The sequence below is a fragment of the Salmo trutta genome, chromosome 22, assembly GCF_901001165.1.
Source record: "Salmo trutta chromosome 22, fSalTru1.1, whole genome shotgun sequence".
Lineage (NCBI taxonomy): Eukaryota > Metazoa > Chordata > Actinopteri > Salmoniformes > Salmonidae > Salmo > Salmo trutta.
The window spans coordinates 15,895,683-15,922,357 of NC_042978.1; the positions used below are offsets into that span (position 1 = coordinate 15,895,683).

General features: G+C 40.8%; 1 long non-coding RNA gene across 3 annotated transcripts in view; it reads left to right on the forward strand.

Annotated features, from left to right (window-relative positions):
- Positions 1 to 13,749: 13,749 nt before the first annotated feature.
- The window catches only part of LOC115158205 (uncharacterized), a 45,010-nt gene continuing 32,084 nt past the window's right edge, over positions 13,750 to 26,675 (forward strand). Inside the window, exons 1-2 of one of the 3 annotated variants that reach the window (XR_003868640.1) lie at positions 13,750 to 15,139; positions 16,473 to 16,515. This is a non-coding gene — a long non-coding RNA (uncharacterized LOC115158205). The remainder of the gene's footprint in view (positions 15,140 to 16,472; positions 16,516 to 26,675) is intronic. The other 2 variants (XR_003868639.1, XR_003868641.1) reach the window with 2 other exon arrangements.

Genomic DNA, 26,675 nt, shown 5'->3' on the forward strand with positions numbered 1-26,675 from the left:
GGCGGTCTTAGACTGAAGTATGTAGCGAATTAGAGCAGCGGAATAATTCAGTTTGTCACGACCTGACCATAGAAAGCAGAGCAGCCACCAATACTAGACACACCCCAACCCTCCTTTTTTTGTTTCAGGTTTTGCGGTCGGAGTCCGCACCTTTGGGGGGGGGTACTGTCGTGTCTTTTCAGGCGAAGGCAGCGAAGGAGGATCAACGACGACTCCGGGGTTCGCAACCACGACGGAAGCCCGAGAGACAGCCCGAAAATGTTTTTTGGAGTGGTCGGCGAGGCTGAGGGGCGAGTCGGAGAGTGAAGAGGAATATTGGGAGAGACTGAGCCAGGAGTATTGTGAGATAGTTGAGGGGAGTGATGAGGTAGAGTGGATGGTTTGGTGTCTGGAGCAAGACAGTCGCCGTGAGGAGCGTGGGACTAGTCAGGCACCATGTTTTGCGGAGATACGCAATGTGTCTCCAGTGCGCATCCACAGCCCGGTGCGTTCTGTGCCAGCTCCTCGCACTTGCTGTGCGAAAGTGAGCATCCAGCCAGGACGGGTTGTGCCAGCTCTACGCTCCAGACCTCCAGTGCGCCTCCACGGTCCAGTATATCCTGCGCCAGCTCTATGCACTGTGTCACCAGTGCGCCTTCACACCCCAGTGCGTCCTGTGCCAGCGCCCCGCACTTGCTGTGCGAAAGTGAGCATCCAGCCAGGACAGGTTGTGCCAGCTCTATGCTCCAGACCTCCAGGGCGCCTCCACGATCCAGTATATCCTGTACCGGTTTTACCCACCAGGTCTCCAGTGCGCCTCCACAGCCCAGTACGTCCTGTGCCTGCTCCTCGCACTCTCCCAGAAGTGTGTGTTCCCAGTCAGGTACATCCTGTGCCTGCGCCCCGCACTCGCCCTGAAGTGCGTGTCACCAGTCTGGGGCCACCTGTCCCGGCTCCACGCACCAGGCCTCCAGAGCTTCCCAGTCCAGAGCTTCCGGCGACAGTTCCCAGTCCAGAGCTTCCGGCAACAGTTCCCAGTCCAGAGCTTCCGGCGACAGTTCCCCGACCAGAGCTTCCGGCGACAGTTTCCCGTCCAGAGCTTCCGGCGACGGTCCACGGTCCAGAACCTCCTGAGACGGCCCACGGTCCGGAACCTCCTGAGACGGCCCACAGTCCGGAACCTCCTGAGACGGCCCACGGTCCGGAACCTCCAGCTCCAAGGCCAGAGTTTTCTTCTGCGTTGGTGCCCAGTCTAGGCACAGTGTCCAGTCTGGGTCCAGGGCTGGATCCGCAGGATGAGCGGGTTCTTCGGCCCGCACCAGAGCCGCCACCAAAGCTGGCGAATCCGCGGGATGAGCGGGTTCTTCGGCCCGCACCAGAGCCGCCTCCGATGCTAGCGGATCCGCAGGATGAGAGGGTTCTTCATCCTGCACCAGAGCCGCCTCCGATGCTGGCGGATCCGCAGGATGAGAGGGTTCTTCGTCCTAAACCAGAGCCGCCTCCAATGCTGGCGGATCCACAGGATGAGAGGGTTCTTCGTCCTAAACCAGAGCCGCCACCGATACTAGACACACCCCAACCCTCCCTTTTTTGTTTCAGGTTTTGCGGTTGGAGTCCGCACCTTTGGGGGGGGTACTGTCACGTCTTTTATTTTCTATGGTAGAGTAGGTCAGGGCGTGACTGGGGGGTTAATCTAGTTTATTATTTCTATGTGGGGTTCTAGGTTTGTTTTTCTATGTTGGTGATTGTGTATGATTCCCAATTAGAGGCAGCTGGTAATCGTTGTCTCTAATTGGGGATCATACTTAAGTAGCATGTTTTCCACCTGTGGGTTATGGGATATTGTATTGTGTTTATGTGTAGTTTCATTATCGTCACGTTTCGTTTATTCTTTATTGTTTATGTATGTTGCTTAGTTTCACTTTATATTAAATTATGAGGAACAATACTCACGCTGCGCCTTGGTCCGATCATTATTACAACGAACGTGACACAGTTTGAGTCGTCAGGCAAGTTTTTAGTACTCCAGTACCACAGCACCCTACCTTTGCGATGATAACGACACTGAGCCTTTTTCTAAAATGTTTTATGAGATTGGAGAACACTTTGGGAGGGATCTTAGATCATTCCTCCATACAGAATCTTTACAGATCCTTGATATCCTTCGTCTGCTCTTATGGACGGCCCTCTTCAATTCAAACCACAGGTTTTCAATGGGGTTCAAGTCTGGAGACTGAGATGGCCATTGCAAAATATAGATTTTGTGGTCAATTAACCATTTCTTTGTGGATTTTAATGTGTGTTTGGGTTATCGTCTTGCTGGAAGATCCACTTGTGGCCAAGTGTCAGCCTCCTGGCAGAGGCAAGCAGGTTTTGGGCTAAATGTCATAGTACTTGGTAAAGTTCATGATGCAGTTGACCTTAACAAGGGTCACAAGACCAGTGAAAGCAAAATGGCCCCATAACATCAAAGATGCACCATCATATTTTACCCTAGGTATGAGGTATTTTTCTGCATATGCTTCCGTTTTTCGATGCCAAACTCACCACTGGTATGTGACCAAAGAGCTCTATTTTCATGTTATCTGACCATGGGAGTGTTTGCAGATGACAACACATCATACATTATTTTACATGAGAAATAATGCGCCTAAAATCTCCTCTGCAAAAATGTAATAATTAATTACAGATTTCTTGAGTTATCTTAGATTCATTCTGACTATTTTGAGGAAGTTATACTAACTTTGTTCCAATGGTGTCTCATGGGGGATAAACATCAGTAACTACCACACCCCCCAGAAAAACACATGCTGGATCGGCGCTTCCAGACGCTCTTTAAGGTGATTGTCTTGCAGCTGTCTTTTGTATTGCAATTAATGTTTGATTGCAGTTGCTAACTGTTCTTTTTTTCAATCAGAAGTTTTTGTTTGTCACTGGTTTTGGTCGTTTTTGTGAACTCAGTCAATAAAGTTAGGTCTCTGTGAAAGCACTGTAGCGCTGGAGCCATCCTGTGAAAAAGAATGTTTCATCGCAGCAGTTGCATTCACACCCAGGGCCTCCTAAGCCCTGGGCTAAGGGAGATTTTAGCCCTGGGAAAAGCAAGTGTTCACACTTGCACATTCTAAAGTGGGCTAACACCAACGTTAGCCCAGGGCTAGCTGGCCCTGCTCCGGAGCAGGAGGCAGACAGAGATTTGGAATCCTTGGGACGTCACCACATTGAAGTTGAAAAGTAAAATGGTTAAGGTAAGTGTTAAGGTTAGGGTTACAGTTAGGCTAAAATATATTTATTTATATTTGTCACATACACCACATACGCCCCTTGCACAAATTAGGGTTTAAGTGCCTTGCTCAACGGCACATGAACAGTTTTTATACCTTGTCGGCTAGGTTATTCGAACCAGCAACCTTTCGGTTACTGGCCCAACGCTCTAACCAGGTTAGGGTAAGGTTATGGGTTAGGGTAGGGACGTCCCAAGTATCCAGGGATTGCACAAACCCATTTTCTAACTAACGGATTTCAGTTCGAGCAGGGCCTGAACACCATTTGTATGGGTAGGGCTTAAATCTAATGCCCATGCAGGACTCTACATAGAATGTAACATTGGCCGTGTATTGGGTTTGTCCATTAGCCCTGGGTTAACAAATGCTTGTGTGAACACAGGCTAAGCTAGCCCAGGGTCAGTCTTAGCCTGGAGCTTAGAACAATGCAGTATTTTTTACCTTTATTTAACTAGGCAAGTCAGTTAAGAACAAATTCTTATTTTCAATGACAGCCTAGGAACAGTGGGTTAACTGCCTTGTTCAGGGGCAGAACGACAGATTAGTACCTTGTTAGCTCGGGGATTCGAACTAGCAACCTTTACGGTTACTAGTCCAACGCTCTAACCACTAGCTCTAACCACTAGGCTACGTAGCCTGTTTCAGGAAAACCTTAATTCATTTAATTTGTGTTTTTATTTTATTTTACATAGAAATATAGTGGTATAGAATGTGTGATTTGATCAGATGTTACAGATTTTAAAGATAATGTCTGAGCCTGAGCTTGTCTAGCTAAGCCACTGCTGGGGGAATAGTTTGGCAACAAGGACGTTTGTACGTGCCTCTAACCGTCCGCAGTGATCGCGCTGATAAAGCATGGCCCACCACACACACACACACACACACACACACACACACACACACACACACACACACACACACACACACACACACACACACACACACACACACACACACACACACACACACACACACACACACAGGTCCAGGCCATGCATAGAAATGACAGATCATCCGCTATAAAGCAGTCTCCTGTATTCCTCCACTGGAGCATACAGAGCAAAACCTCCCAGATCTTTTGCGAAGAAGCCATTCATGGCATTCAAATCTGAGTTTAGCATGTGTGTCCACTTGTTTGTGAGGATCTTTTAAAAAGCTGATACAATTTCCACTTTTTGCTAATTGGCAACACCCGTCTTGCTGAATTTGTGTTGGATGTTTTGCCCACAGAGCTTGTGCACAAGAGCATGTGATTTCTATCAGAATGGTGAACCACAACAAAAGAAGCATTGTGGAAGATGGTAACATCTCGCTTAAGCAAGTATGCACCACCAGGCCTACATCTTTGCCTGTAAATCATGACGAAAGGGCTACCCAGTGAAAATGCAAACAATTTCCTCTTGAAAATGTGGTGCAAAATTGCGTGACTGTTGACTGTAGTGTTGTACAATCAGTGGAGAAAGCGGGTATCTGGTCTACAGACCTGTATATGTGTGCTGCTGTATAAAGAACTGTATTGTCCATACTGTGTAAGTAAAATCTTAATCTGCAATGTAGGCCTATGTGTTTCAAAGATTTGAGCAGGAGGTTGATGTGTCTTTGAATTGTGTCCCAATGTCTTCTATGGACACCCGTTGTATGGTTGGATCTTGAACATCGTTCTAATAGACACATTTCAGTATGCAAGAAAAATGGCACCTTGAAAAACACCTTCACTATCATCTTTGATACAAATTGTAATTTCTCAGACATATTAACCATCTGTGTCCAGACATTACTGGGAAATGGGCACAAATTGAATGCTAATATTCTGGGGGCCACAAGTGTCTCACTCCTGCACCACTCAGGGGCCACTCTGCTCTCACACCACTTCCCTGTCTCCGTCCCAAGGTGCTGCTGTGAATACAGTGGGCTTGTGGGCTGGCGGGAAAGAGGCCTTCTCATTGGCCCGTCTTTGTTTGCTGCATGCATGTTATTCATTCTTTATTTGAATACATGCAAATGTGGCAGCGGTGGCCCTGTCAGTGGACCCTCCCACCTCCTGCACCTTTCTCTCCACTCACAGGCTGCCTCATCCGCTCTGCATGTGCATGGCGCAGGGATAGCTATGGCAACTGAGGAGACTGGGACTGATTTGTCAGAGGGATTTAAAAGAGGTGTGAGATTCATGACTATGACATTTCAGACACCGCCATATCTCAGGGGGGAGTCTTTGGCAGGGAGGGAGGGAGGGACAGGGTAGTAGGCTACAATGCAGAAAAAGTAGAGACACTGCGGACAGTGCACAGCCCATCCCTATAACACTGCCATTCATCGTCTGTACTGTACTGAATTGAACAGAATCAAAATGCTCTGAGGTGGCAGATATGGTGGTGCCACAATATATGGCTTTTCAAAGAGGATTGATTAACCAGTTGGCATCTGACTAGCACAGCGAGGGTGACATGTGGCAAGCAGCACATGAAAGTGTTTGCCTCCAAATCAAGCCTGTCCTATCATATCACACTTTAACAGATCATAGATTCTCTCTTTCCTGTTGGTGCCTTCTTCACTCATTGGCAGACTGGTGTCTTCAGTGATTTAGTCAATAGGAAAATACAAATGTATAATTCCGCTTAACATGCAATTGAAGAGAGGAAGTCAAGCTACAGTCTCAGTTATGATAGCATTGTGTGTCTAACTGATGTGGGCCACCCTCAGTCTAACTAGGCCTAATAACATTGGAATGTATTGACATTTCTGCATGTTCAGGCAATTATTCCTATTCAAATGGAGGTATATAAGCTTTGGTTATCCTGGATGACCATCCATCCACTTCATTTGATTCAGACTGGTTGGAAGAAAGGAATAACATCAGCGTTGTGTATATGTGAGTGTTACCCTGCTCTTTCTCCCTTCTTTATTACACAACAACGAGGTCCAAAGGGCCACATCTGCAATAGGATGCAAGTATTTCAGAATCCTGAACAGTGAGAAATTAAATTAAACCATCAAATGACCACGTATATTCACTTATTCCCATATTCCCATAGTGTCCCTGATTAGGGATTTAGGCAACATAAATGCAGCTAATTCGGCTGAACCAAGCCAAATTGGATTGGCATGACTCTGTGGCACGTTTGCTATAGCTTGTCCTCATACTGATTCGGGATTTTGACTACATGAATGAGTGCACATGTACACGCATAATTACTTAAATGTACAGCGGTAATTATGTTGTGCTGAGTGCTTCTCGGTGTTCATCGCATCTGGTAGGTAATCTTTTGTCGCGCACGCGTGTTTGTGTGTGTCGCAACATGAACGGCTGTGTTCTGAGTAATAGGAACTACTGTACATAGAACTATGATATTTTATCGGGAGCTACGTGTATATACATAGTTTGTTTTTATGTAAAGGAACATTTAGACATGATTCATTTTTTTAAAGTCGTTTTTTTAATGTTATTTCCAAGCCATTTTCTGTCCAAGTATACATGCTACATCTTCTTGTGCGTCATACATCTCTGATACTCTTCTCTGCTGTTACCCTACCGTTCCCTTTGCTGACGATATAATAGGCCTACTGTATGTTGACACAGTGAAACTAAATGGGAATTTTAGAGGTACAATATGGTGCTTGTTTTTGTTTTGCTGTACCTCGACAAAACATGAAATTGAGCTAGATTGGCCAGATGTATGGACTTTGAATGATGTGCACTTATTATTTTCAAGAGGGAATGTGATGAGAATAAATAATACATTGAGAAAGTGAAGCAGTTTAATTGAATTGTATTTCCTAACACTTATCTACTCTAAATGTTCGCAACATGTTATCAGAATGTAGGCCTCCCTCTGAATTAAAATGTTCACTGATCATTAGAAAAAGAAATTGAGCAAAATCTGTTCATTGTAATGTTTAGGCTATTTCATTCACTTTGTGGTTTTAAATCTGGCTATTGATTTCATCTTCATATTCCACAAGGGGGGTAGGTAATTATAGCAAAATGGCTGGCTCTAACAAAATGCCTAAATGGTAAAGAAACATTTTGAGGACTGCCTCCCCCAACGAATTTTGGACATAGGCTATGTTCCTATACACATACGTGTTTTGAATGATAATTGTCTGCGCAAGTCTCTGCGCTTGAACTTGACCGTCGGAATTGCATGGGAAAGGAGAGGCGAATGTGGCCCTTGCTCCCTTCCTTTATGCTGCGCAAGTTGTTCTCATTAGCATAAAATTCAGCCCGCTTGTAATTAAAGAGGGGAGACAGAGGGAGCCCAGTCTTTTTTCTCATGGCAGGGAACGAATAAGCATCTCCCTCTCTGCAGGAACTCCACAGGACGTAAGTTTATCAACTGTGTTCTTCTTCTTACGGATATAGGCCTCGACGCAGACTACTTTACATCCTTCATTTTACAGACATTTTTTGTTCTATTATTCATTATGCATCGACTACCATCTGTGGATTATTGCTTGTCATTTCAGAGTAAACATTTTGCAATTTAACAATGTACGCTAAATGAATTACCTTCAATGGGTATAATGTTGAGTCTTGCGTAGTGCTACTATCTAGATAATGTAATTATTCTGAATTCACATTTCCTTCACAGATGTTATGTTATGCATATATAATGAATTCCATATTTTATATGTATCATTGCTGTGGGGAGACAAACGTAGAGGTTATACCTTACCTATCAAGTTAGGATTATTAGCCTATTCCCATTTGTCATCATTCACATGGAATTCTTGTGAAATGGTAGGCCAACTCAAGTTCAGAGCTGCGCAAGTTGAGGCAGTTTATTACTTTACACGTATTTATTGATGTGTCATTGATATATTCACATTGACATATGCCATGTATTTTCATCTCATGATTTATTGTTTCTGATGTCAGAAACAGACAGAATCCAGAATTTGCCCAAAGTGAATATGCTTGCTCCCGTATCAAACTGGCCTCTAAATCTCCCTCCGTTGATGATATTGATGATATATTTATTGATGATACAGGTGGGCGTTATCCCTCTGAGAGCCTCTGCGTTAAGTCAATTAGCAGTCTGCTGATAGTATACTGTACATTGCAGGTCATAAGGCATGGCATCGGTGCAATACCTGCTCCCCTGGCTCACTTGTGTTGCTGGCATAATGAGTGTTGATGTTAGATTTGGCTCAGGTTCTCCTTACTCAACGGTTTAGGTGGAGGGTGGTAGTAGCTGCGTCGGGGTAGAGAAGGGTGAATGGTAAAGGTTACTAGGCCTAGACCCTGGCAGTAGTAGTCATGGGTGTTATCTACGCTGGTATTTTTTTTCTGGTTTATAGGACATTGCATAACAATGATTTTGGTATAAATCAAACTTAGCTACATCTCATATATGTATGTATCTTAAGTGGATTGAAGAGGCACGTGCTGTTCCCTCTGCATGCCATGCTCTGTAGATTGTTTGGCTGATGTTACACTCTTGAACTCTGGCATTTCTCTGGGAATACCTTCAAAATGTCTCCTCCCTGAATAGCATGCAGGGATATTTTCAGTTGATAATGGCTGATTCTATAGGTCATGCATTTGTGAGCATAGCAATGAGGCGGTTTCCTAGACTCATTTCACCCAGCAGTTAATCTTTTCATAATATTCTGAAGCTAATTTAGATTTTAAACTGAGCCCTGTCATCAAAATAGGTCTTTATAGGCTATAGGCAGTTAGTACTAATTGGTGTAGGGTTAGCGGGCTAGGATGGGATCCTCCCACCCGGGATCCTCCCACCCGGGAACCCACCCGGGATCCCACCCTCAAATATTTGGTCTCTCTTTGACTTGATGCATGACCCATGAGACTCCTTAATGCCCTTATGTGAGGTCAAGCCCTTTGAAGTATGGCTATTGTAATTCTCAAAAGTGGGACCCTTGATTTGGTCACTTGTAAACCATTGAACCTGACTCTAGTGATTCAGTGGCGTTATGCGGTTATATCTGGTAGTATACATTAAAAAAAAAGTGATTTATGGATTATGTTACATGCAGAATATTATGGCAATTTTGTAATTCTGTGTCTATAATTAAGTCATTCTGTGTCTAATGATTTGGGGGTTGATTTGAAAATCTGTCTATCATTGACTGATCAGCTCACCTCCGAGATGGGACTGATAGACACAAATGTATGGGACTAATTAAAATGGGATGTTTGTCTTTTTATAACTCACTAGGTTAGGTTGGGCGATATTGCATTGATTCTACTATTATGCATTCAATTATAACATTTACATATAGCAGTTTATATGCTGAAATTATAAGATAATTGAAACATGCATATATGATGGAAGGAAATGAATATGATTATAGTCATTTATAGTCTAATACTGCAGTGTGGCAGTTCTATGGTGTTTTGTCGTTCTCTTTCTCCTCATCAGAGGGAGACAAGATAAAATCATTGTTTATTAAATTTAACTCCAAGTAGCCCTTTCCTGCAGTCAAATGACCTAGTGGCCTCATGGGTGGAATGTTATTCATATTTTCCATAATTTCATAATTATGAACCTTTTTTTTTTTAAACAGAAAATCTATTGTTTCTATGTCAAACGGTTTTGTTATATTTCAGTATTCTGTGATGTATATAAAGTTTAATATTGAGATCCAAACTCAAATGTAATACATTTCAACTCTATATCTGAGATGGTACAGGTGTCTTCTTTTTTAAAGCCCATAACCATGTGTGTGAGGTGTAAACTTTAGTTTCAAAGTAGATTTGTTTAAGACTACCGAGAAACACTGTGTATGACCCTGATTTGGCCCACTGCAGTAATTCATTAAAGGACTCTCTGTCATAATAATATGCTGAAATACACATAGTGTACATTTGGGATATTTATAGCAAACCATATACAGACCATTCATCTGCAGTCGGTTAAGGTACACCAGAGGAATTCCACCAATATCATCATCCAACAGAAATCCAGTTACTCCAAAGGAATTGTTGCAGTTACAGATATATTACAGATATATGAGTTTAATACTGTATAATAAGTCATATATTTCTAAACTCCAAACTGTCATGTAATGGTTATTGAATCACGGGGGTGGTAGGATAAGGAGGAAATAGCCCGATACTGTAAGAAGATGCCATTAGACTGGTCCAATGAATGTCCTTTCAACACGTGATAACCAAGATGTTTTGACTTTGTTTACATAGACAACATATGACTCTTTCAAAAGCGTAGAGATGTATAGTGCATAAAGACACTGCAACTAGCACAATCACATTCTCCCTGAGGCACAAATACATTATATACACACTGCAATATGTTACATTGTCCAATCAGGCATTAGGGATTTTTATTACTATTTTTTTCAAAATTATCTTAGTGAATCTTGCTCCTCTGTCCAATCAATCCTAAGAATTGTATGCACATAAGCAAGATTCCTTGGAGTTTAGCCCTGAAGGAACTTTTGCTGTGAGATTATATGTCCCATTGATAGATTATTGATAGATTATTGATAGTTCAGATAATTATAAATATCTTATATTAGATTGATCATATGTATGTTTCACTTAATTGGAAAAGCAGTAACTTGAGAGTGTTCTTTGATAAATAGAAAGGCTATTACTGGATAAGGTGTTCAACACAGATCCCATTTAAAACGGAGTCTCACTCTAAATGCACCTTTCATTTGAATGGCAAAAGTGAACCTCTCTTTCTGTAGTTGGGCAGCACGTGTCATATGTATGTGGCTCTCATAGGTTTTACCACACCCTTTTTCAGCGAAAAGTAATATTGCTCTGCTCTTATGCCCAGTTTGAAACATGAAAAATTCTGAAAATGACTTTTCAATAGAGGAATGTAACAATAACGCTTTATAAGCATATTAATAATAAAAGCCCTCAGATTTTAAATTTATGTTAGCATGAAATTTATGAAATTGTTCAAATTATTTTTCACTATGTTAAATAAAAGTCAATGCAGAATCATATAGTTTATGTAAGGTTACCACAATTTCCAATTTCCAAGATTGACATTCAATGATCGGTTGTTAGCTTTGTTTGATTTACTTTCGGTAAATACATAGATCTCGTCACCAACTATCTTGATAGAATTTGATTGTGGTCGCTTCCAGTAGGCTACAGATTTTTCAGGCGTTGTGATCTTCTAGCTGTATATGTTCTTATGGGGATTTTTCAACAACACAGCATGACTCCAGTTTAATTTTCTTTATATTTAAAACACCGAGGATTATCAAATTACGTTTTAATTGTTGTCTGGGTTATTAACATCATGTCACCTGGAGTCTTCTTCCAGAATACTTTTTTAACTTTTCATTTATGATTATTCTTGTATCTATTTTATATCATCCACATTATTATTTAAGAAAACGTTTAATTGAGTGCAATTAAAGAAATTACCAAATGTGATTAGGCCTATATCTCATAAAAATTTGCAAAGTGATGTGTCTCGTCTGTTTATAGACGGCTACAAACATACTACGAATTGCTACGACTAATAATGATACTTTCCTTACAGTGTAATGAAAGTGTGACCAATAGCTATTTCATTTTGTATAATAGGTTATTCATAAATGTTAATCAGATTTCGTGCATTCCATGGACAAGTGCTTTCGTCCGATGGGCGTCGCTGTTTCTGCAGTTGCTTCAGTCCTTGCTTGAATCTTTTCTCTTGGGGTGGTTTAGGATTTAAACAAAATTGCCAGTTTCGAGATAGCCTACTCAGATACATGCTGCAATTCACGAGTCTCAACAACGGTCATGTAGGCTTATTTTATAGGCTTGTATTCACACTCATTTATCAATGTCTAGTAGTCAATAGGAGCGATTAAAGCCAAATATCTGCCTTTGCAAGGCATAGATAGGCTTGTAACTGGTTTTACACTGAGATAAATTAAATCTGCCACCACGCGATGCCATGAAATAGGTGAAATGCTGCATTTTCAGTTTGAATAAATGAACAGTTCATATCAGGTTTATACTAAATATTACACCTATAATTCAATAAAAATAAGTTGTTAAAATTATAATAGTAATAATAGACCCTAATATGTTTGATATGTAGGCTATTTAGGTTATTTCAAGCGTTGCATTGTGTGAAGTGTAGGCTGTCTGGTATTCGTGACTAACAAAAAAACGAGTTATTCAATATCCTTCATGGATAAACTACAGATTACATTAATGAGTTCTCTTTTGCCTCCAAGTTATAGCTTGCTGATAATTAGCAAAATTAATCTGTGGATTTACGTCTGTTAATAAAAGTAGCCTATATTCTTTGTCCAATTGGTTCCTTGTATAGAATAAAGCACCGTTACAAAATGTAGAGGCCCAAGTTAGGGGCCAGCTCATTCAAACGAGTTCTGCTGCCCTTGACGTTGATCGTTAAAGATTATGGTTGTTATCAAAATCAAATTGTTTCTCAAAGGGACGTTGAGTTGCAGCAAAGATTTAAGTTTTTAATTCAGATTTAATCGAAAGATGTAAGCTATGACATTATTATTATTATTATTATTATACTTTTACCACTTTTCTTTGCGTCGTTAAAACTATATCTGGTCAGATGAGCTGTGAAAAAGACTGTAAAGACAGTCAATCAAACGAAACGCTTAGATATGTATTTTAATATTATGTAAATAAATTCATGCTAAACATAGGCAATGCTAAACTACTCTCGTGCAGGTGTCTATAGGCCTATTCAGTAATTCATTTCACCAGAAGTTTTTTTTTTGTCTGATGCCTTCAAAACTTGCAAAGGTTGTAATTTGTTATTACCATGGCCTAATTTGATCAATGTGATGCCTATTATATTCAGATATTCAACAGAGATCAATTAAGAGACATTTCAGAACCACAATAGGATGTAGTCTTCTTACGTCAATTTAAATCATGATCAATGCCATGATCAAATATGAGGAGAACCCAATCAAATATGTAGAGGAAAGCTGATCAACGTGTTGCTCGTTGTAGTTCTGAACAAAAACATCTGAGCAGCAATACAAATGCCATTGTATTACACACACACACACACACACACACACACACACACACACACACACACACACACACACACACACACACACACACACACACACACACACACACACATACATACATTATACACACACCTTGCATGTTGAAGAAACTGAACTAATCACATGCTACATGTGTATAAGCCTATCATAGTTTGTAGTGTAAATAAATGTAGGGGCACATTAAGTGAAACAGACATCTCGCTCTCAAAATGTTTTACGTTTACAGTTTAGCAGACGCTCTGATCCTGAGGGACTTACAGTAGTGAGTTACATATATCTTCATGTGTTTTCGTACTGGTCCCCCGTGGGAATCGAACCCACAACCTTGGCGTTGCAAGTGCCATGCTCTACCAACTAAGACACATTGTTATTTGCCAAAATATCAACCATAGCTATATACTCAAATGCACAAAACGTTGTTTTTGCTAATAACCTACTGAAACCTTTCACGATACCATTGAAACGTCTAAGGAGGGTAAAGATCCCGGTTCCTGACGTAAGCACGTATTCGCTCACGTAGTAAAATACGAGGCGCTTGGACTAGTACGTATCTTTCAACTCAACGCGGAATCCACCTGCAATCAGGCTATCCGTCGTGTTTTCGAATGAAGTACCTGCTCATTTGTTACAAGCGTTAACTCTGTGGTCGCATGAGAAAACACTCTTCAACAGCACACGGTTGTGCGCGGTCTGAGGATGGAGACGTAGCCACCGAGACCCACGTAAGGCAACGTGACCCAGAACCCATACAGAACCCAGAGGAAATCATCCTTTCTCCTAGTGGTCCTCGACAAGAGGAGGCTGCAGTCAGTGCTTCGCTCATTTGCTCGGCTGAAACGGTGTCTTATCCACCTCTAATAATTGCGCTCGCAATGTTCCTTGTTATTTCTGAACGGGACTAAAGGCTTGGTGCGTATTCACTCTCTCGCGTTTGGACTCAGTGACTAGGCAAGCAGTGTTACTTCAAGCAACAAGGCGCAGCACGGGGACCCGTGGTTGCAGTGACGGGTCCCTCTCCGCTGATGCGATGGTGCCGAAATGTAGGCCAGCAATTTCTAGAACTGTTCCATCCCGCCTTTCTGCGAGTCGACTTAAAATAACGTGGAGTTGGATGATGGAGTTGTAATTGTAGCCTATGTTAAGTGGAAAAAAAGGAAACATTTGAAGGGTAAAAGTTAAGATTCACTTTGAGATGTAGCTGGCTGGCGTTTGTGGTGTATTGCGTCTTGGCGAGTGATGGGAAAAGGCTTTCAAGCATTCTATTTCTCTGCTCATGGATCTAAGTCGTGTTGGATCCGTTCTATAGATCTCTCTACTTCTGCCTCCACACTGGTCTACATCTATCTCTGTCTCTTGTCTAGCGAATGATTCAGAAAAAGATTATGGGCGTAACTAAAAAGGGTAAAGGAGAATTCACCCAGATTTGGAACAATAGACATCAATTCACAATGGACAATGAATAGAGGAGCAGAACTGTTTGGGGTTCTGGACACGTCCACGCCAGGCGGGCTCGTGACGAGGCCAACGACATGTGGTGCGGGACTGACTGGCAGTCTGGACACTTGCACAAATTAGAGAGTCGTTTGGCCAGTTTTCTTGTCTCAGGCCACTCAAGCAAAAGTAGACTAATGCCAGTGTTTGTAGTAAACTGCTCCAGATTGGATTGACTCATTACATACCTTTGCTCTCTTTCAAAGTGTATCTATGCCAGATAGCTCCGGGTTTATTTCTCGCTGGCTCAGTTTAAACTCGTATAGCAGTAGCAAACTCTACACTGCTGCTGCAGAGCTCGAGTTTTTCTATCATCAAAAATTCTATAGCCTAACTGAAATTCAATGTGGACATCAGTAACGCCTATTTTATTGGATTTACGGTATGTAAGTATGCATGAGATTTATTATAGCAACGGGTGTCAATTCTACTTGAGTTGGTTATAAGATAAAAAAAATTCAACTTTGGTGGTACTTTGGAAATGCTTAGGTAGGCCTACTGCTTTTTTATTATTTTATTTTTTTACTTATTACAAAAGTAGTCTATAATAATAATACTTGTCCTAATAGCGGAATAACAGCATTATAATCCACTTGCATTTATTGTAAGTTTTTAATTATTTATTGAAGTGGTTTGAAATTATATAGCCTACACATTTTTACTTCCATTGAAAGGTAAGAAAACATTAGCAGTATGTCGGCGTTAATATGTCATGTCTTAACGGAATCGTCCATTGTGCAGTCCGCGGAGTAATGATAGGGCGAACCGAGTGGCCCCGGCGCAGGCGTTTAAAGCAAACAGTTGTGCGATTGTTACGAGAGCCTGGGAAAATGTTCTGGGGTCTGGGAGGTGGAGTGTCTTGACGCCAGACCCTCTTGTTAAGAAGACTTCTGTGCTCCCAGACACCATTGTCATGCTAATGAGCGCCAGCACGTTGTTGAACTTGATGTTGACTTTCTTTGGGGCTACATTTTTCTCGGTCACTTGTTTGTGGGAAAATCTTCTCTGGAGCTACAGTGTGAAATTAATTAATCAGCCTTTGCAGCGGACAACAATAGAGCCCAGAGAATCTTGGCAACACACAAAATACTTGTATTATTTTAGATAAACTTTATTTTCCCAAGCTTCAAGAGAGCCGAGAAAATACTATCTATAGATATTCTCGGTTTATATTTTTTTAGGACATTGTGACCAGTTGAAATAGAGTTCAGCTTACATTTTTTGTCATGTGATGGTAGGCCTATATTATTTCTCTTAGTCTAGGTGCCTGGACTTGTTTTTTTTTAAACTTTATTGATGGATCAAAAAGCTTAATTGCGTTATAAATGGGCAAAGCTTTTGCAATTGAGTGGTAGCAGGTGTGCGTGTGTGTGTACTCTCTCCTCTCCCCTCTCTCTCCCTTCACCCACTGGGTATAGGGATGCATGTTACTATCATTTTCATATTCAAAACCCGAAAATATTTATAAGTAGACTAAGCATGAACAATGCTGCCAGTTTTCCATCACAAAATAGTTGTGCTCTTGTCGTTTAAAATCAGCTGCTGAAATAGGCCTACCTATATGTCATCTTCGGTGCATTTTGGACTGTGCACCATCTGAATAGGTTTTGTTCTGATATTAACAATGTTTTCTTGCATAATTACACCTGTTTATGTGTAACATCAACTTTTTTATATATATATATAGTTGACATTGTATTTTATGCATATATTCAACAGGCAACAGGTGCTGAAATCTGAGAAAGACTTTCATACAAGCAAGGTAAATTATTTCTATGCAATTTTTTTTGCGATAAATGTGTCAGTTTAAACTAGTAGGCTAACATAGCTTTAGCTGTGATCTTTAGGGTTCATTCATTTCAGAAGAATAGAAGAAACATAGGTAATGTTGGATTTTCTGCACCTATGGTAAATGGTAATATTGGCATTAGCCATAGCTATACCACTTATGTTATTTTAACGATGTGGGGTGAAAGTTAAAGGGTGTGAATAATGTTAAATAAATTGTTATTTCATTCTCAATATAGGCTACCATATGGCATAAAGTCAGTTGTAGGCCATGCTTTTTGGTAGCCTATTCAGTTCATGTTAGGCTACAAATCCTTGTGAAGCTATGCGAGTATTTGCAAAGTCCCAGTCTATCTCTAGACCTATGTTATCATTGTATAAATGACAACGATGTATGGGGTGGATTTATACGATAGTGAACTATTCGTACATTCAAGTCAAAGCAGCTATCAGCAACAGCGGCCTACAAGTAACCGAGGCTGATTCGTTTGAGGGCCTATACGCTTTCATTCTAACGGCTGATTTTATAGTTTCTATAGCTAGCCCATCAAAGCCATATTATTATTATTATATAACTACATTTTAATTATTGTTAGAAGGAGCCGGTTATTCGATGATAGAAAGAAATCGGAAGTGGGCTACTTTGCCATGACCAATGAGCAATATGAATAGTACACAATAGTATAACTATTTACATTGTACATTTATAGACGTTATCATAACATCATTGATTTAACAATATGGTGTAGAATACTATTAATCATTGTAAAACGTGTGCAACCTTTATCAACTTAGCTTAGGCTACTTCTATTATTTAGGCCTACTATGTGGAGATGACATTCACATTAGTCAAATAATAGTTAAAAGGTAAGGCACTGCTGAAAATATTTTCCTCTATAAATGTTTATGCTACCAGAACCGTGCGTCCAGCCATGCAGTGTAGGCTATGCCATGTGGACAGTGCACCTATCATGGAAGCCTATAAAACAGGACATGACGCAGGAAGGGGGCGTGCCTGGTCCTTTGATGGTCCATAATGAATTCACCTAAGGCTGAATTATGAGGTGGTTTTTCACCAAGGAAAGAGGAGGGCCTGGAAGTATTCAAAAACACTACTTTAAAAAAAATACTGTTAACTGTACCCAGATATAGGCCTACAGACCGTCACCTGTACAAAATTAGGAAGGTAAGACAAAAACAAAGATGAAATATGAATCTATTGTCATAAGGCTAATTTCTACTATATCTGACATTTACAGGTGCAAAAGTTGCTTTATACTGGTTTAGAATGCCTAAATCAGGCCCCATGCATAAATGACCGTCTCAAAACATTTCAAGAAAACAAATTTGACAATTTCTCAGATATGGTCTACCGAATCCCGGAGCCAACTAGGTGAAAAATCTTCCGATGTGCCCTTGAGCAAGGCACTTAACCCTATTTACTCTTCGTCTGCTAAATTATGTAAATGCAGTCTCCCATTGGCCATAAATTCACCTATAATGTCAGGTATTGAGGTTTACATGTTACTCAAATTAAATATGATTGCTGTTGTAGAAAAGTAATTTATAGGCCTGTCGTCACTGCTGAACATGCTTCGATCTACTTGCTTATGTCTTCAACAAAATCAAAGTCTTCAACGATCTCATCTATAGCTGGGTTGCCTTGTTTCTTTGGTTAATATTGCAAATATATTGATTGCCGTCCCAGAACAGCAACACATCTACCCCTACACAAATCCAATTTAACCAGACTATGCTAAATAATCATAGGCCGAGAGCGCGAGCTCTCATTGGCTAGCTCAGCACCTGTCAATCCTTTTAATCTGGGCCGTGGTAGATTAACAGAATAAATAGATGGCGTGAATATTCGCTTTGTATGAGGAGACGCGGTAAAGTCTAGGGCGGGCTGTGCCCAGCTCCTGTTAACGGGGAATTGGTCTTCTGATAGATTAGTGATAAGGGTTTATTGGCTACTGTAGCCCATAGTGACCATGTACAAAATACAATATTTTTTGTGTTTGACAGAAATCTCAGTACCAATTTCTACTGTAAATTATTACCCTTGTGTGTGGTGTTTTTTTTATAGGTAATAATGCAGTAACATCAGTTCATTTCACACCATGCATTACACGTAAAGGTCTTTTATATATTTATTGATGTTTTTTTGAATATTTAAATGATTAAATGTTATCATGAAGTTCTCCATAGTAGCCTAGATTGCTAACTGTTTCCCATGGCTATCAAAAAACATCAGGGCCCGTTAAGACGACTGGAGAAATATGCTATATTTTGACCTACGAGGAAATATTTAGGCTAATAACACATCCTTGTGAAAAATCCAAGAATTGTACCCTAAATCATGTTAAAGGCTATTACTTGAAATGCCTATATGATACGTTGACTCTAATGATCTTTCATCCTTCCAATTATGAAACGAAGATAAATGATTAAGTATGGATTGATGACAGTGGTTATATCCCTTGAAAGAAAACATTGTTATAACTTTGTCATAGACTAGTTTGGTCTGTTTCTGTAAAAATCAACTAGCCTAATAAGTTTATATTATAATCATAATCATAATATTGGCAAACCAAGTAATTTCTTCCATTGTTGGTGCCCCTATAATATTGAAATGATAGCTTTCTGAAAACAGTTCATTTGACGTTAGCACAAAGTAGCTTCAAGGCCTATATATTCATAACAGCATATGAATCATTCTCACCCTTGTAGAAAATATAATTAAAGTTTGGGTGTTATTGATGGAGTAGCCAAGAAGGCTACATTATAGATCATATACCTTTTCGAATGCGTGAAAAACGAATCGAATTTTGGTTTGTGTAAGAGTAATGCATAAAGCTTTGTAACGAACTCTACGTGATGAAATGTCACACAACATTCACATTGTCATACTGTACTGTAGTTTTAGGCTATACATAACTAGGTCTGTGTTTTCATTACGGTCATGCATGAGACGGTTTCGAGGTTTGAAATTCAAGTTAATGTGTAGGCCTAATATCAATAGTGGGAATTTGGCCTATAGGCTGAGGGGTCGCCTCAAAATATGAAAACCGATTGATACTTATTAAATACGCGCAATTATTCACCTGAATGAAACGTGGTTATAGGCCTACAGTAGAGTCAGACATGTCCCATGTATGAGACTCGTTATAATTCTTTGTAATTTTGATTCAGGGAAATGGTTCATTCCATTGTCTGGCCTCGGTTTTACATTTCGCATATGGGAGATTCCATTTTCTCATGAAGAATAGGGGATGTCGCAGCAGAATCAAACATCGTCCATTGGTTGCTTGTGGCCTGCTGTTTTAGTATTGCACTTTCACGTCATTGATACGCCAATATTTATTTCATAACTTTAAGGTGTGTGTGTGTGTGTATGTGTGTGTGTGTGTGTGTGTGTGTGTGTGTGTGTGTGTGTGTGTGTGTGTGTGTGTGTGTGTGTGTGTGTGTGTGTGTGTGTGTGTGTGTGTGTGAAGACTGTCATTTGTGTGTTGTATATATAAACATGTAGTTATGTATACGCTCAGTTAGGCCTACTATGAAATTATCCCTCACAAACGAAATTCCAAACTTCTCAAAATGTATCCAGGTCCAATTGGTTTAGTTTATTCTTAACCATGTCCTTAAATTCATGAGTTGAGGAATTCAGATAAAAACACTATTTCATATAACTAGCCTACCATTTTGACTGCAATGATAGTGATAGTATGAATACAGCAATTTCTTTTCACTGATTTAAGAGCAAATTGTGTTTGAGGATTTATATAAAGCACATAATCATTAGGCTAAAAGAGCAGTAACTGGACTAGTGATTAGGTTATTATTCAAAAAGACAATTTATGTTCATTTGGCACCAAATACTCCAAAGTTGGTAAAATTATGTTTCACATGATCAAATAATGATGATGAATGATTATGAAACGATTAATCTTTCCAATCTTTATTACTTATTAATCCGTTGTTTTATCTGGCCTATGTCTTCAACTCTGTAACATGATGCAATACAATGTAAATGACATGCTTTCTGGTGAGCATAGCCTAACTCCAGCGACATATATATATGCTACTGATTTCGTATTCATATTCAACAAGAATGGGTGTGGCAAAGAAGTATGGTGACCTCCATAGTGGAAAGTGTCGTATAGGCCTACAATGATATTGAATGGTAACTCGTTGTCAATGGCTTTTCGTGATAATCTGAGTTTTGAGTGACTGGCCTGTTCCTACCTCGAATAATCAGATGAAAGTAAGATTGCGTGTTGACCTCGATCAGATAGGCCTAAGTATTCTATCCCTGCATTGTACAATAATGGCATTGGCGTTTTATATGACAACATGAGCTACATACTGGTCTCGTTTATAAGATTAATATTTGTTGTTGTTGTTGAGGGGAAATTATTTTTGTGCATTATGATATCCAATGTTCTTTTGATAGTGGAATGGATTTTAAGCCGGCTTTATTCAGTGAGCTGCAATACATCAAAAGAGAGAGTCGTTCTTTTTTCACTGATGTCTATGCATTGTGAACCAGAGAGGGAAGCTCTGGTTTTATGCTATTTTGGAATCTGAGGCTATTGCAGAGCGCTTGGTCACGGCGGTGTCCACCACAGTGTCCCAGGGTTGCTCAACCATGTGTGTCAATAAGCATACCTAATGCTGGTGACATCACATTTCTATTGGCCGTGTGACCCCCGTGGCCCGTGAGACTTTCTCCCTGCCCCAGCCAAGCTCCCGGTGCCTCCGACCATGACAGTTGCGTCTCTTTCTCCTCTCCACGTTTTGTGCTATCTCTTGGACTGTGGTGAATTTCTCGATAACGTGTAATGACCGGTGTACTTCCATACTTCCCGGAGACGGTGTGCGTAAAAGCTTTGTTTGATGAATGTACCGGCAATGTATGGGACATCTTTTTAGCTTTTGTGGATCCGTGGCTCTCACTCTACTGACAGAATGGCTTCGTATCAGGAGTTGAATGGGAATTCAGAACTTGCTTGTTTGCCTATGTGAGCCATCATGGAATGTTTATGCAGGCCTATAGCCTTTACTGTGCCATTTGATTACTAAAGATGAATCCCTAGAACAGAGGGCTGTATCATTATTTGAACGTGAGTATTACATTTTTTTAAATAATGTATATGCCTTGTTTATTAGTCTATATTGTTGTGGTGTCAGAAGTGGCCTTGTGTTCTTAAACGAATCATCAGCAAGACAGTGTTGGAAATGAAGAACAGTCTGTACAGTATAAAGACTCATGGATGCTATGTATAGAAATCAATAGACTTTTGCTCTTTCATCATATAGAGCAAAGTATTTCTATTAGTTGGTGGATATTTTCAGATATTATCAAGACGTTTCCATTTATTTATTTGAATTTGATTGAATCCAGGGCCAATGCCTGAATATAGACTATTATTCATGTCCTCTTTTCCATTTAATTCCATATCCATTCAAGATCAAATTGTCAACAGCGTGTGCTTTTAATGCAGTTCATTTAAAGGTGAACTGAAGCTACTCGCTGTCAAGTATGTTGTTGACATTTACTTGTAGTCGTTACAGCAAGCTGCAGCTCATGCTTTTATAGTTTGTCATGTTCGACCCTTTTCTTTAGTCATTTACTCAACATTGAAACTAGTCTATGGGATGAACTGGTCGATTGGAGCTGGCATTTAAAACAGGACTGTGATTGTTTGGGGTGCATTGTGATATTTAAGGGATAATGTAGAAGCCTTTCTGGCCTTACCTATCCATGACGTTTCTGTTGCAGACTTGGTACTGTTGATACATGGTCGGTGTTGATATGGCTTGGCATTTGTGAGTTCAAAGTGAAGCCTTTGTTGTGTGAAGGACTTGTAGGCGGGGCTATACTGTACTAGGCCTAGATGATTAAGAACAACCAATTGAACTTGGGATGGTCGTTTTGGGAGCATGTGCATGTAGGGAAGCATTGCTTTTTCTCTGATGACTGCTAGTTTACGCATGATGAGATTGTGTACACTGTCCACCACGCTCATTTCAACCTATTCAAAGCATTTTAATATTACAGTCATAAATAATAAATTCGGGTATACATAAGCAAGCTCTTGAAACCGGGCCTTATAGCGTAGCCTATTACACACGCACGCGCGCATGCAAGTGTGTGTGTGTGTGTGTGTGTGTGCGACAGAACGCGTTTGATAGCGGGAGCTCGCGTCTGCATACAAGCGAATGTAATGGCTCCATGTGACCACAACAGAAGCACTGAAGCTGCATCGGGCACGCGGCGGTCCCTTTAAGAGACGTGGGTTAGTTTCTCTCTTTGGTTATCTAGCTGTATGAGTTTATGTGATATCATAAAGCTAGAGAACCGAATGTATAAACTAATTCTGCAGACTTCAGGAACCACCAATGGAGCGGAGCGAATCTGGACCGGGGGATGTCGGAGGAAGGCACCGAGCCCTGGAACTAAAAGCAGGCTGTGCCCGCTGAAAGCACCGGAAAACGCCACTGTTCCAGGGGGGGTAAAGATGTAATAAATGTTGCCTCAAATCGGATTAATAGCCTGGAATGGCATTCCCAGGAAATGTATGGGGAGACATTGGACAGAATCGCATAATCGTTTCTATCGGAGATTGACTCCATTCAAACACAGTGATGAGGGGTGGTCGCGACAGTGGTACCCGGAATCTATATATGCGAATACTGTTGCCTAATGATGATTAATTGAAGTGATTTTGCATGATGTGTATTTCATTAATTATGTAATTGGGGTTCGGTGAATGACCCGGGGGTGAGAAGAAACGGTAAAAGAGAACAGTTTCAACCGATTGGTCCTGTCTAGTGAGTCACGTGCCCTGCTGAGCAGTAGACTATAACAATCGGAATATAACAATCGGACTTAATGCACATATGGCTGGCCTGTAGCTACAGTATGTTGGCAAGCAGCTGTGCCTCTCAGATCAGAGAGCAATCTGACTGCATGCCTTTTTTATTTTCTCTCTTGAAGTTGATGATAAGGGGCCACAGTGGAATGCCTAGACATATTAAAGAGTTGCTTTTAATTTCAACCCACAGGAATGAGGTCATTGAGGTAGTGTTGCTGCTGCATTGCTGTTGGATTAGGCTGGTTTGCATCTTGCCAAGCATTGTCATCACCAGCATTATTCTGTATAGTCTAATAACTGGTAGGCCTATGTTCATTTGGGCTAAAGGAACAATGTGAAGATGTTTGTACCATCATAACCTTGGCCTTGTGTATGATGCTCTCATTAGAAAAGGCTAGACCCACAGAGGAGAAAACAAAATGTCAGTTTTCGGCGTGCCATGCTTCCAGAGATAACATCTAGCCCTCCATGTAGCCTACAGATGGGTACAGACAAGGAAACATGCGTTCTTCTACACACAATACACATTATGATGATGCTGACCCATAAGTAGGTCTACTAAAATCAAGATGCAGGGCGGTCCAATCCGAATGTTCTAGGAAGTGTGGTGAGAAAGAGCGGCACATAAACATGTGTTAATATGGCCGTATAAATGTGGAACTTCTCTGCTGACACCAGAGCAGAGGAAAAGGCAGTTGACAGGAGTGTTTGGGTGTCAGAGTTCTTAAAGTGCTTTTGTATTGCTTTTAAATCTTTTTAATGAATTTTTATCCTATTAACACTTTGTTCTAGCTATTGTGTAGATAGCTATCAAGTAAACACATTGGGTAACTCACTGTACTTTGAGTTGTGTGTGTTTTGCTTTGGCAATATACCATTTACAGGCTGGTTACTGTCACTGACAGCTGTTAATCTGATTAAGGATGGCCATAACAGTGAGACCTGCATGGCAGTAAATACACAGAGGAATGTGTATAATTGACAGGTAGGCTGTCGGTGCTCTCCGGACTCCCAACGTTGACCACTGAGTGAATCCAAGGTGATTGTGAGTGCCAGATAATGCCGCCAGGGCCAGGGTTGGCTGGGTGGTGAGAGATGACCCGATTGCAGGGTGTATTTATGTCAACCTGTTTTGGATGGACAAGTGTCCGTCATCGATCTCACTGATACTCTATCCAGTCCAGTCCCATGCACTCCCTGGTCGCGAGATGGGATTTACAGTGGCCTGTTGAATTTTAAACAAGCTAGCTACCTTGGCTGCCGTTCATTCACTCCTAGTCGCCATGTACAGGGGTGGAGAGGAGAGGAAGGGAGACTGCACCACAGTAGAGGGTTATGGCTAGGCCTACCTGCCTGGCCCATCCTGCTGCAGTAAACCCAGGGCTTGGCCCAGTGGTTCTAGCTGGGGAGTAACCTAGGATACCCCAGGCTCTTTTACAGGCCTTTGTTTATTAGGCTGTGGATTGTTCACTGAGGATGTAGGCCCAGATTTGAACTATATTTTCTACATGGAACGCTTCAAGTTTAACTCTGACATGTGGCTGTGTGATACAGGTTACTCTTGTGTTCACTATGTTTAACTCTAGGATACTGATTTATGGATTTTGCTGCTATGGTATGTTCGTTGTGCACTGTTTCAGGTATGAGCACAGTCACCCAAAATATAGGCAATGTAAGCTCTGGTCTATTTTTTTAAATTGCAGGCTGATGGAACATAATGCCGATTTGGGGGGTTTAAATTCAGTTATTCTTTGTCTGTAATATTACATTTGAAAATAGGTCACTATTTACACATTACCAATGGTACTAAGATAAACCATCTATTCCAGTGTGTATACGTTTAGGATAAATCATTCAGCGGCATACCTCTCTGGACGCAACCCAACTCATGTAGGTTGAATCACCTCTACATTTAATACCATATTTACATCTTATCAGTTTAATACGGCTTCCTTCCTGGTTCCAGCCTAGACACCTTAGTAGTCTGTGATTTAAGGCCTAAACAACCCACAACGCACCACCCACAGACAAATCATAGTGAAATTCATGTAGTGCTGAGGCCTAATAAATGAGGGATCTAGGCAGGGCTCCTTTGAGATTGAAATGCAGTGTGTGGTGTGCCTGAGAGCATGGCTAGAAGTTTGCTGGGGGCTGCCATCAGGGCCCCCAGCAGATGGAGGCTTGTCTCTGTCTCGGCACCTGGCATAAGCAGCCTAGATGAAATCTAAATGAAAATACATTTGTACTCCCCCAAATCCATGCTGCGTTTGATTACACTGGAGAAACAAAAATATATGACAGTTGATGAGAGGGTTCCAGACACATAGCTGGAGACCAATCGGAAAGGCGGGGGAAGATGGTTGTGTATACATGAGGTGTATTTCTAACCTCTGTTGTAGAAGGGAAATTTGGCTATTAGCCTACGTTTGGTATGCAGCCTTACAGGACACTGATAACACAATGCATTTGGTGTGTCCACGTCCAGTATCTTGCTGTGTGTTTACCTTTTTCAGATATGATGACTGTCTGAATGTATGCTCCATACATTGTATGCTCCGCCAGCTTTTTTTTCTTATTGTTTGGCCTGTTTGAACAAGGTAGATACCATATTTACAGTGTGGGACATTTGTTTTAGGTTTACATTAGGATGTAAAGCCATGTCGCCATTTTGAAAAAACAGACCTATACAGTAGATACTATCAGTAGGCCAATAGTGTCATCATACATGATACTATACTGGACTCTTTAGCTGGTGAGGGTGGGTGGGTGGTGGATGTTCAAGGGTTTGTGGATGTACCCATAGTGCTTCATTGTTTGCATAACAATGTCCGGATCATAGTTCTGTGTAGAAAATAAATCCTATATTGTTCTGGTTTATTCTCTCCCCATTGTATACAAAAAGGATCCAATGTGCATATTCAATGTACGAATGGTTGAATTGTTTTTAAACGCTACCTATTGTATGTAATCACCAACTCCCTGATGAGCTGTCAGAGGATGAATATAAGCAAAAACTCGGTAAAATTGGCTAATAACTGAATTCCCTGAAATTAGTCCATTATATTTTGTTTATCCTCAAACCCTTGTACTGTAAGTTTACTCATAGGAAGTTATTTTTTATATTATTATTATTATTATACCCCTTTTTAATTGTCTGCACTGTTGATTGACATCAGCCTCAGGTTCACATTGGTGCCATCATGAATTTACAAAGTCGATGTTTATTTTTATTTTCACCTCAAGAAGCAAGCAAATG